The following is a 7,272-nucleotide window of genomic DNA, read 5'->3' as shown; positions in this document are numbered from 1 at the left end:
TTACAGTTTACAATAAGCTCTCTCTGTCTCCCTCTCTCTCCCCCCCACTCACCCTCTCTCTCTCTCCCCCCACTCCTCTCTCTCTCTCTCTCTCTCTCTCTCTCTCTCTCTCTCTCTCTCTCTTCCCCTCCCAACTCCTCTCTCTCTCTCTCTCTCTCTTTTGTAGAGATGGATGATTCCATCTGAGTAGCGAGGCAGAGAGATGGACATATTGGGCAGTAAGACAAGAAAAACTGAGAGGAGCAACAATAGTAAAGCTTAGATATCCCTTTTGGTAAAATGGCCTCCAACATCTCACTGCTTACTATTTGTTAGACATTTCTAGGGTGCTTTACCTGTATCCATTTCTAAATATGCAGTAAGAAGTAGTACAGGGCACAGCAAACCTTACTAAAAATAGAGCCTGGTTCAACAGAGTTTAAAGGGTCAGTATTTTTGTATGCTCAGCCTGTTTAGAACATGTAACATGCACGTTACATGGCAGCTGAATATGTTTCAAACTGTGCTATTGTTTGCAAATGTAAATGTATTTTTCTATTTTGTTCTAGGTTTCTATTTATTTCTGTAAGACATAAACATCGATTAGTGCACTCTTTAATGTTGCATATGTTGCGTAATTTGTAACGCACACACAAACACACACACACACAAACACACACACACAAAGGAACTGTAGTAACAATACTACCAGCTGAACACAATTAAGAAATTAAAGAAGATAAACAAATAAACAAACACAAAAAATGCTTAGTGGCATACAGCATACTGTGGTAACTGTAATGGTGTGTTCACACCAGTAGTGATTGTTTTGCAAATTCGTAAACCACTAATACGCGAAATTCCCGTCAAAAACTTCCATGACCCTATCAGCGCTGAGATCTAAAGTATCACAGTACGTATATATCTATGTGTACAAACATTAAACATTATGCCTTATTTAGATGACATTCATTTAAGTGTTGATGGAGGGGCAAGGTTAGCAGAGCCCTGATCAATTTTAAAATCATTTTAAAAGTAGTTTGCTCGTCGTCTTGCGGACAGACCTGACAAAGCACGAATTCAGACTTTTTACATATGAGCCACATGATGTACTTATTTCCGAATCCTTTTGATCCGTTTATTGCGATTAAATCATAGCAAAGTCTGTTTGTGCTGGTATTTTAGTTTTGTAGCAAACCAGATTAATTCAGCCGCACAAAGTAAATAACGTAACATCAATAAACACAAAAGATCCACACAATGAAATACAAACATAAGAGTAGATGTTAGACAAATGGCTTACATTGTGGTTACGTTATGCAAGTGTGCTGACAATTCTACATGTTGTATATTCTTCATCAGTTGCCACCGCTCACTTTTTTAATGTTCGGGATTTTAAATATTGTGTCAGCGTTGTGGCTCCTTCAGTAGCCTTCCTGTTGTGACATTGTGAAACATTAGCGCAACAAGCCTGTAATTGAAAGCACAAAAGCAACTACTTTTCCAGACAGATAAAACCAGCAATGTTACATATTCCATGTATAAAAGGGTTTAGTTGGATGGATTGAGATTCACACATTTAAACTGCTCCCACTCACTATTTGATATTCAACACAAGGTTCTTGGTAAAGTCTTCCCTGCCTCAGAAACCTTTTCTGTGTGCTTTCCATTCTAAGGGCTTTTCACCTTTATGTCTTTCAGCTGAGGCATTGCCTTCACACAAAGAGCACCTTCAGCTCTGTTTTGTTGCGGTCGTCCCTGAGGAAATATTGCCCTTGGGATGTGAAAACATTAAAAGTGGACAAAAACTGATATACAGCATGGAGGCCATTCTACATAGTTGGGAATCTATAAAATACCTTATATTGAAAACAGTTTGTTAATACAAAGATGAAGAATTCACCCACATATGGTTTAGTACAAGTGGACGTAATGAGCCTGTGAGGTTGACTGCAGATCAAAAGTGTTGATGCTCTGAAAAGATTCAGTGAATATTTTAACATCTCCACCATATCCACCATATCGAATACCATTTCTGTTTGTGGTGTTCCAGAGAAGGAACTCAACAAAATGTCTCAAGGAATGCAGAGTACAGTATAGCAGTGAGGTTTAAATTACATTTTATTTTATTTTATGTCGATTTTACCAATTTCAATTGCCATGCCGTGATTTGAATGTTAATGTGCTTTTGTCTTGGTTATTACCTGAAGTAATGCAACAAAAACCTGTGGCCTTAAAAAGCAGTTGTATTGCTCATGAATGTAAAACGTCATTAGTAAGAGGAATGAATCATTTCTGACTTGAAGCGTAACACAGTCTCGCTTTAAGAAGCTGAAGCCTGACATACATTCATATGTCATGCTGTAGATGTAGATGACATCAGTGTCCAAGATGTAAAGGATTATTGTACATTTGTCAGATGTAGTAACAAGGGGGGGTGTTGATTGTGTGATTGATAGCAACAATGCAAGCCTGTTTTAAATAGCATATGACATTATAAAAGGAAGGTTTTAATTCTGATTTATGTATTTCTTATCTCAAGGTTACGTCTTACAGGGGTTCATATTACATCTGGTGTTGTTTATATAAATCCATATTTTACCTCTCGGCTAGAAACAGCAATTAGGGGTTATAAACAAACAAAGTCACCGCTGCACAATGTTTAATGAGTGTGATATTAATGCTGGACTGAGATTAATACACTGTCTGCATGCTGCTCCAGCAGAGCTTTCAGGAAGACATACAGTGTGTGTTATGAGCTGTCACACACAGCCTCTCACTCCATTTTGTCAAAGTGTTCTCCACAGAGCAGCCCTATTTATGGAAGTCAATCATAATCTGTCATATGACATGACTTAGATGTGTTAGCCGGTGACCAGAGCTGGTGCTGAAGATTATCAGACTATTTTAGGATACATGAGTCAGCATTTTTTATATGATCTTTTTATTTATTTATTTTTATCTTTATATTGTTTAAAAACCTCCGGGAAATGACGGGTGATTTATTAGGAACATAATCTGCAGATTAATCCAAGAAATGAGAATAAGCATCAGTGACCTTATGTTATGGTCACAGTTGTAAAGTAGGACAAGCTATTTTGGTTTCCCCTGATTCTGCAAGTAAAAGTCCCATTTATTTTTTCAATAGACTGCATATAAGAAGTGGACGTAGTCACTGTGACGTCACCCATTGGTTTGTGGACTACAGTTTTATAGTCTGGTGTTTGGCATTTTGGTTATTTGAAGACAGACTTTACCATATTTGGACTAGGTACCGTTAGCATAGCAAACATTAAGTTATTTTCTCATAGACCAGCCGAGGCGCTCCCTGCTGGTTATTATAAAGAATTCTGTTTTTGAGGCACTTACGCATTGGCTTCACTTTTAAGAGCCGGAGGTTGCCGCTTGGGAGATCCACAGTTGGAGCACTACTATGGCTTGGATCAGAAGGAAACTCTTCCAATTGAATAATCAGTACAAACGATGAGCAACTGTGTTCGAAAATAATTGGTTATCTGGTAGACAGACATTGCCACCTCTAGAGCTGTGCTGCTAGCATGGCTAAATCATTTCCACAGTTTCTTGGTCCATGATATTAATATGCTACAACCTCCAGTGAGCATATCCTCCAGGTTTCAATATCTCTCTTCTCTGTTTTTTATTATTATTATTATTGCTTTTTGAAGTTTCAGCGAAAGACGACTAGTCATTTTAAGCAGCCAACATCAGCAGAACTGACACTTGATAGGTTTTATAACTCAGGTTTGTTTGTACACTCTGGGACTTATTATTGGTGTTTTTTCCCTCCTCCCTCTCAGATCAGTCCTGTCTTTTCATCTCCCTTTCACTCAAGAGAGTCTTTAACTGTGAGTTGGATTTCCTAGTTGTAAATGTTAATGTGTAACAAGGAGAGGTGGGATCGATGAGGTATATAAACAGACTTTCCTCTCTTTGTCCTATCAGCCTGATGAGGCAGAACACACCATGCTTCTTTACCATACATACCCCCACAAACCCACAAACACACACACACGCACACACACACACACACGCACACGCGCACACACACACACACACACACACACACGCACACGCACACGCACGCACACACACAAGCGCATAGATAACAGATACAAGTAATTTCTTTCACTTTTTCTTCTTCACCTTCCACATAAAAGCCCAAACACACATTCATGCAATATCTGTTTGTCTCTGTCTTCAGCTCTGCTATGCTAAATAATTTAATCACTTAGCAGCAACAGCCAACCATGCTATTCCAGTCTCCACCATGGAAGGTAAGTTATAGCTCTGTAGGTAGAGAACAGCCATTACTGTACGGCCTTATGAAGACATATTATGGAGCAAAGCTTTGTTGAGACCTTGTCATTGTCAAAGCACTAAATATGCCAGAGGTGGAGTGAAGTATTACATGTCCTTTGAAGTGGATATAGTATAATGCTGGTATGGGTTTTTAAAGGCAGAGGCTGTTATCGTTGAATGTGCAATTACTTAAAAGAGTGGTCAAAGGGTGTGTGTGTGCGTGTGCGTGTGCGTGTGTGTGTGTGTGCATGCGTGTGTGTGTGTGTGTGTGTGTGTGTGTGTGTGTGTGTGTGTGTGTGTGTGTTTGTGTGTATATATATGGCTTCCACACTTAGCTTGAGAGATGGGTATATGTTGAACCCATATTCAAGTTTATTGTTGGGCGGAAACCTCTTGTGGTTGTCAAGGGAGGAAGTCAGGTGACGTAGTACAAACGAGGAGGTGGAGGTGGATGAATGAACAGGACTTCGTCACAGGAGGCTGATGTTCGTGTCTCATGTGAAACCAAAAGTCAACATGGACCTATTTTAACGTACATATGTAAGTGAACTTACGTTACGTACTTGACTTACATACGCAACCTAAATTACGTAACACACTTATTATAACCTAGCCCATGGCTGGATCTTACAACGGGCTCTAGTAACCTACAGTAAGACCTGACATGGTTATGCAAGCGTGTTCACAAATATTTTTTCACTTGTGACCATTTTGGGTGAGCATACTGCCTGGTCATTCATAGAAAATTGTGATTCAAGTTGACCATTTTCCTGTTCACCTTACTTTTCATGGCAAGGTTTTAATACTTTCCCTTGTGTAAAATGCAAATAAAGCTTCACATAAGATTCATTAATATCTTTTCCAAAGGAGAATTCCAGTGTTTCAGGTTGTAACTCCTACTGTTTACCACTCCAGGTAAACAAGTTTGAAAGAAACAGGAAATGTTGTTTCTGAACTGTCACCTCATACTTCGTGGCTGGATCAGATAACTGGGACCGACAAGACAAAGCACACATTACATGGCACAGTGTCATAACGTTGTAACTGGTTCTGTTGCATTCCATTCAGTCATTTCAGCAAAACACACAGTGATTGTGCTTGTGCAAACAAATCCACAAATTGAGCATAACCTTTACTTTTGGATTGCATTTCAAATATTATTATCACCTCCAATTCCCATTCTTTGTAAATTTCAAACACATTGATCTTCTATTTCATTAGTTGTTCTTTGGTTTTCAAAGACTTCATAAACTTTTCATTACAAAAACACCACTGGTATTTCACATATCTTCATATTAAGACTTACAGTACACAATTAACTAAGTACATTATCCTTTCTCACAGCAGACATTAGGACAAACCTACAGGTGTTACTAATGACAATAACAATGGCTCAGTTCTATTGCAGTCCCCACTACCACCTGGTATATGTGCTGTGCAACTAGATCTACATTAGCTGGACACCATGACATCTGATCCACGGGCCTTTGCATTTACACTAAGCGTACACTTACCTTGATTCTGTCAAACATAGCCCCTCTCGTCAAAGGAAGCTATGCCATGGATGAACATAATTCATTCTTAAGAAGCTTTTTGCGAGGAAGACTTGCGAGCTGCTGCTACTACTTGTAGTTTTGCCAAGATTGCTTCAGGGAGATACAAAGTTAGTTGCCTTGTAAACTTGCTGGGCAGAGTTTTTTTCTTAAGAATGTCGTCATGCTATGAGGATTGCATTTAGACCTGTCTGCAGTCTAATGCGAGCCTGAACAAATCCAGATGTTGTCTAGCCTATTTGATTGCATTCGGATTACAACGTGTTCTGCGTGCATTTACACCTGCACTAACATAAGTTATACACATTTGATATCCAGATACAGATTGCATGTTAATGCCACGTGTAAATGGGGTATACGTGTCCTAGTAAGCCATAACAGCTTGAAAGTGAGCCAGCAAGCACAATACCAGGACCCTGGAACTGAAACCGCGAGGAGGAAATCTGCCATCATTCATTTTTATCATTTACACCTTTGCATTTCCTACTGTGACATGTCAAAGTGTCTGCTGTGAAAAGTGCCTGCTCACTAAAGAGCTACACTGAAGTATAATTTAGAGGTACTTTAGTTGAGTATTTCCATTATATGCTACTTTATGCTCTACATGTAAAACCCCAACTTGTTGTGCTTGAACTATAAGCTGATCACATAACTGCTCTAGCTTCATAGAGTGGTATCCTTCTTCTCATCTTACTCTCAGAAAGAAAGAGAATAAGAATATTTCCCAAAATGTAGAACTGTTCCTTTAAATGCAATAGCTTCATGCCAAAACAACTGTATTGAGAATAAAAAGAAACTCTGCCAACTCTTATTTGGTCTTCCATAGAAGAAATGAAGGCGCATCTTTTGCATCATAACAGTCAAGCAAAGCACACACCTTATTAAAGTGAACATTCTCACAATGTGAAACGAGGTTTAACAGATTATGTTAATCCTGCCATACAGTGCAGAAAGTAGAGAAATACCTTTAAAATGACATCTCTTCAATTTCACTCAATTTAGCTCAAGACAATCTTCCCATCGGCTATCAGTCTGACAATGATTTAGCTTCTGTGGAAACTGTGGAGCCAGCAAATATCTGTATGATCCATCCAAGACTTCCTCTCCCGAGCGCTGGCCATTGTTTACAGTCTGATTGGCAATTTGAGATGAGAGAATAGCGTTAAAAAAAGCTAAACAAAAAGTGTCGTCAGACAATAACACATGGGTTCCGAGATTGCATTTTGCCTAAAGTGTTACGCCTCTATTGCTCTCCTTACGAACCGTTTACATGCGTTACCAGAACACCTCAGATACCACAATCTTGTCCTATTGCCGACAGATCCTGCATTCATATGTCATGTTCATATGTATATTATATCTGTTTCTAGAGATTAAGCTCAAGATAACTTGGTTTGCTTGCATAGAAACTTTTCAAATT

Source organism: Cottoperca gobio, chromosome 4, assembly GCF_900634415.1.
Source record: "Cottoperca gobio chromosome 4, fCotGob3.1, whole genome shotgun sequence".
NCBI lineage: Eukaryota > Metazoa > Chordata > Actinopteri > Perciformes > Bovichtidae > Cottoperca > Cottoperca gobio.
This window is presented reverse-complemented; position numbering follows the sequence as displayed.